General features: G+C 46.7%; 1 protein-coding gene across 1 annotated transcript in view; it reads left to right on the top strand.

Moving 5' to 3' along the window:
* The first annotated feature begins 9,019 nt into the window (after positions 1 to 9,019).
* The window catches only part of plekhh1 (pleckstrin homology, MyTH4 and FERM domain containing H1), a 77,753-nt gene continuing 74,700 nt past the window's right edge, over positions 9,020 to 12,072 (top strand). The window contains exon 1 of the mRNA XM_089004037.1: positions 9,020 to 9,406. The gene's annotated coding sequence lies outside the window, so the exon portion shown is untranslated. The remainder of the gene's footprint in view (positions 9,407 to 12,072) is intronic.

Genomic DNA, 12,072 nt, shown 5'->3' with positions numbered 1-12,072 from the left:
GTGTAATTAAGTCTGGTTTCAATTGTTTTTGTTGTTCTCTTCCATCTAGGTGTGCCTAATTGTCCCGAACAATGGGCCTGATCCATTACACCGAATTTGCAACATGCTCAGTGATTGACCTCCATCCTGTTTGTGGACGTTGGGCTTATAAGAAAGTAAGTTGCCAAGTCCACACATGCAAATCAAAACACAAGGCCGTTTTTAGCGACAGGTGTAAACTCACGCCCTCCTCGCTGGGTTCCTTATCTGTTCAAACAAGTTTTCCACCTCAATCGCCTTCAGCGTTTCACATCTGCTCCGTCAAAAAAGTCCCATCAAATGCCTAAACCCTAACCCTGACCCTAACCCTAAACCCTAACTTTAAACCCTAACCCTCACCCTAAACACTAACCCTAAACCCTAAAACTAAACCCTAAACCATATACCCTAAACCCTAACCCCTAACCCCTCACCCTTAACCCTCACCCTAAACCCTAACCCTAAACCCTAACTTTAAACCCTAACCCTCACCCTAAACACTAACCCTAAACCCTAAAACTAAACCCTAAACCATATACCCTAAACCCTAACCCCGAACCCCTCACCCTTAACCCTCACCCTAAACCCTAACCCTAAACCCTAACCCTAAACTCTAACCCTAAACCCTAACTTTAAACCCTAACCCTCACCCTAAACACTAACCCTAAACCCTAAAACTAAACCCTAAACCATATACCCTAAACCCTAACCCCTAACCCCTAACCCGTCACCCTTAACCCTCACTCTAAACCCTAACCCTAAACCCTAACTTTAAACCCTAACCCTCACCCTAAACACTAACCCTAAACCCTAAAACTAAACCCTAAACCATATACCCTAAACCCTAACCCCGAACCCCTCACCCTTAACCCTCACCCTAAACCCTAACCCTAAACCCCAACCCTAAACCCTAACCCTAAACCCTAACTTTAAACCCTAACCCTAAAACTAAAAACTAAAACCTAAACCGCAAACCCCAAACCCTAACCCCTAATTTAAATATGTGTTTTGGTTTTTAGTTTGGTCCTCCTTGATGATTGCGCAATGGCTAATCTGGGCTATCGTAGAAAAGGGAAATAAACAACCTTTCCAGATGGATTCAATGTATTGGCAAGCAAAAAGTGGTCTTGGGGGTGGGGGGCTTCCAAAGCGAGTGGGTGGGGTCCATTGGAGGGATGTGGAAAAGTGCAGCGCTGCAGAAATACATTCCAAGGTGGGGAAAGGGGGGAGTCGCGGTGCTGCGTAGGGTTCCACGACTATCATGTTCTTTGCGGCTTTTGGCCTCCGCCGTCGCCTAATGGCAGGAAAAAGCGCCGCTAGCGTAGCCATGATTAGCGGTAAAGAAGAGCCCACTCCCTCTTAAAAAAGAAAGAGAATGTTTTCGCTTCCAAATTTGATCGTTTATAGATGCCAGAGCCTCGGGGGGGTGTCGGAAAAAAAAAATTCCCAGGCATTAAAAGAACAAAGCTTTGATTGACTGGCTTCCTGAAAGAAAAAAAGTCTCCTTGTTATGGGATGTCCTGTGTGTCCGTCCGCGCATGCTGATACATGTTTGGGGGGTGAGACGGGTATTTAGCCTGACTACAAATGAACTCGGAGGGGGGTCCAGTTGGGGGAAGCTGAAAGGGCTCTTTCTCCCGCCGGGCCAGCGTCAGTCAGCTGCCCGAGGATCCGAGTGACCTTCTGCGATGATGTCATGGCCGCATTCATCGGCGGGCGGCAAGTCTTGGACGCCAATCAAATGGGCCCATTAAAAAAAAACAAACTCCGCCGCTTCTCCTTTCGCGTCGCCAGCCGACGGAGACGCAGCTGCCGCCAGCCGAGAGCGGCGCCGAGCCGACCTGTCTATCGGCTCGGCGAGATTAAGGGACGCCCACGTAACAAATACGACTACTCGTCTCATATCGAAACCAGGTTTATTCTTTGCACTCGTAGTCTCATTTGCGAGTATTTTTTAGTGGGAGCAAAATGGACACTAAGGGCACAAAGCAATTGAGAATAAGGAGCACCGCAACAAAGTAGACACTCGGGGCATTAAGACACCAGAGCATTCATAGTTGATTCAAATTGGTTAGAAGGAAATGGAATCAAATATCCAAGATGATAATCCTTGTGGCCGTAGTCTCACTTTGGCTGTACTTTCAAAACCTTCTTCTGCTATTTTACCGCCAAATTGTTCTTCCAGGATCCAGAATAAGCCAAATGTAGTTTGTGGACATTGTTTGTGGCCTTGCTTTCATTCTTCCTTTTCAGTCTCTTTCGGTTTGAGTCGTGTTCATTGAACGCTTGTCACCAGGGGCAACAGGGGGGGCGCTTCCCTCCCTCCCTCTTTTCCTTCACTGCTTTTGGCAGCACGCTGGAATTCTTTCACAGCGGCTTCGTGTTGCCAAGACAGAGCAACCCCCCCCCCCCCCCCCCCCGTGCTTTACCGCAGCCCCCTACAAAATAAAAGCTGTGCAAACGAATGTGGGTCACCGGGAGTCAGAACGGGCCTTTTCATCCACCTCTCCATCCCCCTTTAAAAAAAAATAATTTTTTATTACTCTCCAAGGCTGAATTCGAGACAAACAAATCCACACAAAAAATTTCAAGAAAATTAGCAAAAAAAAGGGATCCTCAGCAGATGTTTAGCCACTTTCACTTCCTGTCGCTGGCTGTCCACTTCCTCTTTCCCTTCCTTTTTCTACCTTCTACAAGTGGCGCACTCCCCCGGCCAGCACGCCCTAAACAAAAAAAGGACGTAACCCCGAAAAACAAGAAATCAACCAAATACGACAGTTTCCAGTTTCCTAATATTTGGACAGAAATACTTTTCATCCCCTCAAAAATAAAAAACGGAATTTAAACGGCCAAATCACCGAGCGCCTAAATTAGCCCAAATTTTCAACCAGCCAAGAGTTTGCCCACACTCCTTTGCAACCTCTTCCCCTTTGATCAAAACTCAATTGATATTAGCGCTAAAGCGAAAGATCAGCGAAATCACTCAACATTTGACGCCACCCCCCCCCCCCCCCCCCCCCCCTTTAATAAGATGTCACTCATCACTCCTCCTGCGCACCACCTTTTCCTGCACCTATGCCCTGAAAAAACAAGCCATATAACCCCCCCGGCCCCCATCCAACCACAAATGGTGCACCCAAACAACCCAAAAAAATGGAAGACTCGCCTCTCAACTCACCTCTCAACTGAGCTTATGCACCCCCAAAAAATCATCGTGAAAATAAAATAAAATAGTCAAGTCCCCCCGTCAACATTCCGAAACCCTTTCTGATCCCCCCCCCCCCCCCCCCCCCCCCACAAAAAAAAAATACATGCGCAACCCCAAACAAAACACCTCACTCAACCCAACATTTGATTATAGCTAGCATTCCCATTAGCTACTTGACTAACATGGCGGAAAAGGGGTGCTTTTCCCTTCTACACACCAGGTGGGGGCGCACAATTAAAAGCGCAAGTCTGTAATTTGCCTATTATTATTATTATTATTGTCATCATGATTATGCTTGTGATGATGATGATGATGATGATGATGATGATGATGATGATTATTATTATTATTATTACTATTATTATTATTATTATTATGATTCTTCTTGTTTTTCTTCGTCTTTTTCTTCTTCTTCTTCTTCTTCTTCTTCTTCTTCTTCTTCTTCTTCTTCTTCTTCTTCTTATTATTATTATTATTATTATTATTATTATTATTATTTTTTTTTTTATGATTATTATGATAAGATCTTTACCCACCAGGGCTTTTCCCCTTTCAGTGGACAAATACGAGGGCGGCGGATACTAGCTGACATTTCGCTAGCGGCGCGGGATACACGGCGCCATTGTCGCCGTTGAAACGGGAAACCGACGTAGGGGCGCGGCGTTCCGACAACCCGATATCAATCTGAGTAGGCCGTCGCGGGGGTTGCGGGAGGGAGGGAGGCTTATAGCGGCGATATCGAGACTGGAACGTCCCATTGTGGACGTACAATCCCTCACCGGCTTGGGAAGCTAAAACGCCATCAAGACCAACCAAAACAGTGGTCGCTCTCTTTAGCCAAGGGAATACGACACGGCGTTATCTCCATAATCGACCGACTGCCGTATCATCGCACGGCCATGAGGAAATACCGTGGATGGAGGTCAGCAAGGGGGAGGGGGGTGATGGCTTATAATAATCATCATCATCATCATCATCATCATCATAAAATATAATACATTTCATTTATAACCGCCTTTCAAAACTCTCAAGGTAAATTTACAGTCACAGGATATGTAATAATTTAGCTAATAGCTATTGGCTAATAGATAGCTAATAGATAGCCAGCAAGATAGCTAGCCAGCTTGATAGCTAATATATAACTAGCGATGAAAAGATTTCTTTGACTCTGTACTTCTTTGAATGTGTCGGACGCTATGCGAAACAATCCGATCCCTTCGAATTTCGATATTATTTACGTTAGAATACGATGCATCCAAAGAACATTGACAATTCGTTCCGATCGAAACGCGATACAACTCGATTGCGATGCACTTGGACGCGATTTGCGCGATAGATCCGAAACCAGTCGAGGATCGTCTCGTTGGAGTCTGGGCGGCCTCGCCACATAGTCACACCCCCGTTCGTCTGTTTGGGGACTCGGTAGCCGCTTGGAAAATGTGCATCACGACCACACAAGGACAAGCATTCAGGCGACGCGGCGGCCAGACGCGGGCGGCATAAAGTCGGCGCTGTCAAAACGCCACTCGCCAAACGTCTGATCCATCACTTCCCGTCCCGTATGGCGGCGGAGGTGGGCGGGGTTTTGGGGGTGGGTGTGGGGGGACTAATGAGCGACTCTTTCAGGGAAGCAGACAGTTTATGGGGTGTCTGCCAGCCTCATTACAAGCGGCTCTTAATTGGCTTTTACTAGACCCGAAAAGCGTATAGAAGGCCCAAACATCTGTTGGCCACTGGAGCGTGTTGCCGCCTCGCAGGGCCTTCTTCCTGCCGTTCAAAGCCGCCACTTGTTTTGCGCCACCGACGATTATGCCCTTATTGCCCTTGTGATGATGCTGGCGCTTCTACCAAACGACGATAAACGTTGGCCAAAGAAACAACCGAATTACAGACAAAACAGCAATTTGGAGTCAACAGTTTTTGGACCGGCAAATATCTTCAAACATATTTGCAGATATTTTAGACCAGTAGTTCTTAAACTAGGTTCGATGGAACCCTCGGGTTCGGTGAGTCGGTCTCAGGGTCCACCCCTCGGTCTAGGCTACAGTTAGTGGGCAGAGTCATTGAAAGAGGGTTCGGTGAATGATCATAGGAACTAGTGGGGTTCTGTGCCTCCAACAAGATTAAGAACCACTGTATTAGACCGAAAGAACAAGATCCCAGATCCAAGTGGCCGAAATAAGATAAGGTGAGAAGCTCAGTCATCCTGTAGGGGCTCAGAGTCACATAGAGAGGGGCCAGATGAGGTGGGTCGGGCATCTGATTAGGATGCCTCCTGGACGCCTCCCTGGTGAGGTGGTCCGGTCATGCTCCACTGGCAGAAGACTTCGGGGATGACCCAGGACACACTGGGGAGACTAAGTCTACTACAGCTAGTCTGGGAATGCATCCGTATCTACCAGGAAAACCTGGAAGAAGTGGCTGTGGAAAAGGGAGTCTGGGAATATACTTGCTAGCTAAACGCAAAGCTTTTAGGTCCGCGTGAGGATTTCAAAATGAAGGTCAGTATTTCAAATGAGTGCTTCAAGACTGGATTAGGTTCTCATGACTGTTTCCATGTGTGAAGTATACACGGAGGTTTGAAATTAGGGTTCCAAATCAAAGTTAGGGTTTCAAGACAGTGTCTGGATTGGGAGAGTCAAGGTGTCAAGAAAACAAAAGATTGCTTGCACGGTGTTTATCCTTTGCTGCGATTGTACGGAGGGGACCGTGCTCATACTTCCTCCGTCACGGCGGGGACATGGCGAGGGTGGGGGATGTGGGGGTTTTAGTGGCAGTGGATGTATGCTACCCTTGGTGGGGTAAGGCCATTGGGGAAGGGGTGTGGTGCCTTGCTTCCTCTTGTTGCTGCTGTTGAGGTTGCATCAGCCCTGCCGTTCTGGAGTCTCATCAGCACTTCTTACTTCCTCTCAGTTCACCCAAATACAAAACAAAAAAGAAAGATGTCAAGACCGAGGATCATGTTTCTAAGACAAGGTTCAGGTTTCAAAATTGGCTTTGAAGACAGAGTTCATCAGTACGGTTTCAAGACAACATCTGGACTTCAGATCAAGATCCAGGACTAGGTTTCGCGCTTCAATTTGTGTTTCAATTCAAAAACCCCAAATCCTGACTTGAAAACTTGACTACAATCCCGAATCTTGTTTTTGGATCCTTTTTTGGAGACCCAACCCCTTTGCCTGAAACCCTAACTTGAAACTTTAATCTGGTCTCCAAAACCCTACCATTTCCCTAGAACCCCCATTTCAAAATCTAATCTTATCTTGAAACCCTGATTTGAAACTTCGCTTGGATCTTATTTTGAAACCCCGGTTTGAGACTCGAATCTTGTCTCAAAAAACCCCCAATTTGGAACTTTACCTTTTCTCCAAACCTTTCACTTGAAAGCCTCCCCCACTTGTCTGGAATGTTTGGGAACCCCTCATTCAAAACTGTAACCCTGTCTCAAAGTCTTTAGAAGAGTGAGGCGTTTTTGGTCAAGCCAACCTGCTGACGTTGGGAAACGTGGTCGCGAGACGTGTCCCCGGCGGTGGTTGCGGGATTGAGGAGGGGGGGGTGGGGGGGGGCGATGCGGGATCGCAGGTTCCAGGCAGGTCCAGGTGTAGGGCGGCACGAGGCGGGTGCAGTCAATCAGCCGTTTCCTGGCTCTCGTCTTACTCGCTAGAACAAACACCAACGTCTTGCCCTCTCTTCATTTCCTCCTCCTCCTCCTTTCACGGAGGCTTTTTCTTTTTTTCTCTTGCAGCTGAACAAACAGCGGCGCTCTCAACTTAAAGGCAATCAGACGTCAAGCGTGGACTCCTTTTTTTTGCGGATTTATTTGTGTGGTGGTGGGGGGAGGGGTGAAAAAAAACCTGACTTGACTTGTTTGAAAAGCCCAACTTGGACTTCAAACCTCTAAACCTGTCTTGACTCCTCAATTTAGCAAAGCGTTGACACTCGGGCTCGGAATTGGGGACGGTCTTGGTCGGTCCTGGAACTGTTTTTGAAAGCTAGAGCTAAGATGTGAAAACCCCGAACCTGCTTCCAAATATGAATCTTGTCAGGATCGCTGACTTGCTGAAGTTTGTGTTTCTTCAAACCCAGACTCTGTTTTAAAAGCCCAATTTGGGAACCTAACGCTGGATTGAAACCACAGTGAAACTTGTATTACTTTAAAAGACTAATATTGGCTACCACAATTAGAAACCCTACCCATTATTTGGAAGCATGTTGCTGTATTCAAGCCAGATTTTGAAACACTTACCCTGTTTTAAAACCCTGCTTTAGGACCCTAACACTTGATTGAAACCATCGTGAAGGTTGAAACTTCTACTACTCTGAACGACTAATATTGGCTTGAAACCTTATTTTGATACCCCTGGTCCTTCTTTGACACCCTATCTCTGACTTGGTGCCACAATTGGAAACCCTAACCATGGTTTGCAACCACATTCCTGCATTGAAGCCTGATTTTGAAACCCTCACCCTGTCTTGAAACTACAACTTGACCCTCGAACACATGTTTGAAACCTTGTCCATGTCTCAGCCATGATTTGAAACCCTAACCAGGTCCCCCTCATGAAACCTTAACTTAATCTTAAACCGTATCCTGAAACCCAACCCTGTCTTGAAATTTTATAACTGTCTTAGAACCAAACCTCAAATTCCCAAATCAACCCTTCTCTGACACTCCAGTCCCGTCTTGAAGTCAACATTTGAAACCCAAACTCCATCTTGAAAGCATAATTGGAGAAGCGCCCCCTTGTTTGAAATCCTACACCTGTCTTCCAACCATCGTTTGAAACCCTAACCCCAGATAGACCCTGAATTTAAAGCGGCAGTCAAAGCAGATCCAAATCAAAGTCCGGCGACTCCACACCCCCTGCGTACTGAAGGAAGCGCTACGTCGCCTACGACGCCGTGGACCTCTTGGAAGTCTTGACAGCCTCTTTAACGACTTGCAGGCCGCGTAATTCAAATGCTCGTCACTCCGACCGCGCACCTCCAGCCAAAACATTCCTCGCACATCTGGCCTCCAACCCCTCCGCACCCCCCTCCCCCCAATCGCTCGTCTCTCGCCCCACCGCCCCACTCGGTAATTACCCACAAGCCTAGTGTTCTCCTTTTCTTCCTTTTTACGATCCTCCGCGCACCCCCCCCCCCCCTCTAAACCACCTCGCCTCCAGATTTCTCTGGACGTGGGAATGTCATCAATCATATGGAGTTAGTCAGCGATCGCTGAGGAGAGAGGGGTGCGCCGGCTCGATTTAGTTTGTGTGTTCAAACTGATTTTTTTAGGGTATGTGTGGGATGTAGGGGGTGCGCTATCTCTGTCAAGCTCTAGAACGGTTGAGAATGGCCGATCCTATGGAGTTAGCGATCTTTCTGAAGAGAGGAGTGCACCATTTCTATGTAGTTTGTGTATTCAAACGGATTTTTTTAGGGTATGTGTGGGATGTAAGGGGGTGCGCGATCTCTGTCAAGCTATAGAACGGTTGAGAATGGCTGATGCTATGGAGTTAGTTAGCGATTGCTCGGGAGAAAGGGGTGCGCCATGTCTATTTAGTTTCTAACTGATATTTTTAGGGTATGTGTGGGATGTAGGGGGTGCGCTATCTCTGTCAAGCTCTCGAACGGTTGAGAATGGCGGATTGGGGTGAGTGTGGCGAAGCGGTGCGCCATCAGCACATTGGATTTCATCTTCTGGCTTATTTCGAAGGTGTACAGAGGGAAAAAGGGGGTGCGCCGTGTCTGTCAAAATGCTAAAAGTTCGTGGAGAAAAGTGGTGCGCTGGGATGCTAGATCTCCAAAAACGTCCTCAGATTTTTTTTCCACTTGTATTCAGACCTAAGTTTGTTTTGGGAGGGTGCGTGCGGCGGTGAGGCGGTGCGGGAGTGTAGCGTGCAGGCGCTACCGCTTCAGGCACATGTCTGAGCGTCCACAGGAAGCCCGGGCGCATGCTAGGGGACGCTCGTCGGAAGGCGCTATTGTTTCAAAGTTGTTTACTCCTTTGGGCTGCGACCCGGCGCACCTCGCTCGGCCGGTTGGCGCGCCGCCACCCGTTTGTCTGGCGGCACCTCGTCTTTTTCCACTTTGACCCTGTGGGAACAATCGCTTGCCATATTCAAGTGGGTTTCTTATCTGAATTGGATTAACGCTTTCTTTGGCTCGTGATAACGTCCACTTCCAAGTGATACGGTGGGATTTTTGTCGTTCTCGCTCCAATTGCATTCCGTGCAGCGTCAGAAAGCTTTGACTTTCTTCTTTCATCAGAATTCTGATTGAAAATTCAGAATTTTTTGTTAAAAAAATCGGAATTCTTAGCTTTCTATCTATTTGAGTTAGTTTCGGGTTGCGGGAACGCTGCCGCTGTGACTGTGAAGTTAGCTTGAGAGTTTTGAAAGGCGCTAATAAATGAAATGTATTATTATTATGATATGTTCAAGGGGCTGCTTCAGACCCGCCCCCTTTAACCCCCCAAAAAAAAAAAAGAAAATAAAAAAGAAAAACCTTGACTAGGCAAAGTTCCAGTTTGCCATCTGGACAGGGACTTCAACAAAAACACAAGTTCCTCCAGTCAGCAGCTGCCAAACGGATTTACGGGCAACATCTTCTTTTCCTGGTTCCTGTGACGTTCTGGCAGTGCCCTCGATACAAATAGAACCCCCCCCCCCCCCCCCCGTACCCCCTTTATCCTCCACTACGCACCCCCACCCCCTCCTCCCGCAAAGATCCAGGATGTTTTGAAAAGTGGGATATTACTCCTAATGGATTCCAAACGCCGCAAAAAAAAGTTTATTAGGAAGCAGGGCATCGTAAAGAAGAAGTCGGGGGAGTTTTTTTTTTTTTTTTTGGGGGGGGGGGGGGGGGGGGCGTTTGCTTAAGTGAAAGCACAGTGGGAAAAAGTAGGCGGGGACTGCGTGTCTGTTTTGTTGTGTTACGCCAAGTGTATATAATGTCGAGTCACTGCGGTCGACTGTAGCAAAGTTTTACGAGGCGAGTGAAAGCGCTTTGGCTACAGTTCTGGTTGGACTAACTTAGGCTAGCAGCGCGCTTGCTAACGCTAGCCTTCGTTAGCATCCACTCGCCGGGCAGGCTAAATCTCACAAAGCCTCACTTACTTCCCGCCACATTCAAATAAACGCAGCGTCTCCGTGTGCGTTTATAATAATAATAATAATAATAATACATGTAATTTCTAAGCGCCTTTCAAAACTCTCAATGACACTTTACAGTCACGGGATAAAAACTTTTTTTGTGCGGGTGAGCAGCGGCAGCTATTCGTGCCAGCGTTCACTCTACCCCGAAGTAACACAAAAGCAAAGTTATGAAAGGAAGCGGAAAGGAAAGAGAGAAGTAGAAAAACAAAATACAGGAGCTGCTGGAAAGTCAGCCACGTTTAACTAGCATTAATAATAATAATAATAATAATAATAATAATAATACATTTCATTTATAAGCGCCTTTCAAAACTATGAAGGTCACGTTACAGTCACAGGATACGTTTTTCTGTGGGTGATAGAAAGCTAGCTAGTTTGCCAATCGATAGCCGACAGATACCTAGCTAGATAGCCAGCCAGCTAGATAGCTAATAGAGAGCCAGCTAGATAGCTAATAGCTAGCTAGCTAGAGAACCATTCAAGGTCACTTTACAGTCACATGATAAGTTATTCTGTGGGTGAACAACGGCATCTAGCCAGTTAGCTAATAGATAGCAAATAGACAGCTAGCTAGCATATGAGCAAAATTGCTAACAAAGGCAGTTTAAGAAAAATAAATAAATAAATGCATAAATAAATAACTAAAACATGCCAACGTTCACTCAACCCGGAATAACTCAGATAGAAAGCTAGCTAGCTAATAGATAGTTAGCCAGATAGCTAACTAGATAGCCAGCCAGCTAATAGATAGCTAGCTAGATAGCCAGCCATCTAGCCAGTTAGCTAATAGATAGCAAATAGATAGCTAGCTAGCATATGAGCAAAATTGATAACAAAAGCAGTTTAAGAAAAACTACATAAAAAAAAAAAAAAAAAAACAACATGTCAATTGGAACATTTCCCGCAGGCTGGACCGGTGAGCCGACCACTTGTGAAGTGAAGCGATCCCTCAAGCTCTTTGGGCTTTTGTCGTTTCCTGCTTCCCACCTCTAATCCGCCGAGATCCCTTTTCTTTAGAAAAACAAAAACAAGCATTTTAATGCAGCAAATCCTCAAGTCGCCCGACTACTAATTTGCAATCGGGCTTTCCCGGGCGACTTGAAGGAATGCGGCGGTCCCTCTGGTAATCCGCTCTGACGTCAAAAACCCAACCTGGAAATGATTACGAGAGAAACGAAGAATCCGAGACGCAGAATTTGTATCAAATGATCCCAATTAGCGGAACTACCCGTGTGCTCCCCCTTGCTTGCTTGTTAGCCTACTCGCCTACCCTGTGATCTGCCCCCCACATCACTCACGGGTCATCAGTAAGAACCAAAAGGATTTAACGGCTAACTGGAGGCAGAGTGGAAGTCGAAGAGGGTGGAGGAGTTGACTGTGAGAAGTCTACTCGTCCGAAGAAAAGCGTTCCCACCCCCTCTGACCGCTAGGCCAAAGACTGACCGGTCAGATGATTGATGCCAAGTAAGGGCTAGCCTACCTAGCTACTCAAACTTCCGAAATCCCTACTTAGCTAGCTACCTACCCACTCATAATCCCCTCTAAAACAAACAACTATTCAACGATACTAATGCTATCTATTAGCTATCTGGCTGGCTGTCTAGCTATCTAGCTAGCTATGCCACTATTTCTCGTACTCACACATGTTGAGCTGACGAATGAAGCTGGCCATGTTGTTGTGCTTGAAGAACTTCAGGAGGACCT

The sequence above is a fragment of the Hippocampus bargibanti genome, linkage group LG09 (assembly GCF_051943395.1).
Source record: "Hippocampus bargibanti isolate YZ-2025 linkage group LG09, ASM5194339v1, whole genome shotgun sequence".
NCBI lineage: Eukaryota > Metazoa > Chordata > Actinopteri > Syngnathiformes > Syngnathidae > Hippocampus > Hippocampus bargibanti.
This window is presented reverse-complemented; position numbering and strand designations above follow the sequence as displayed.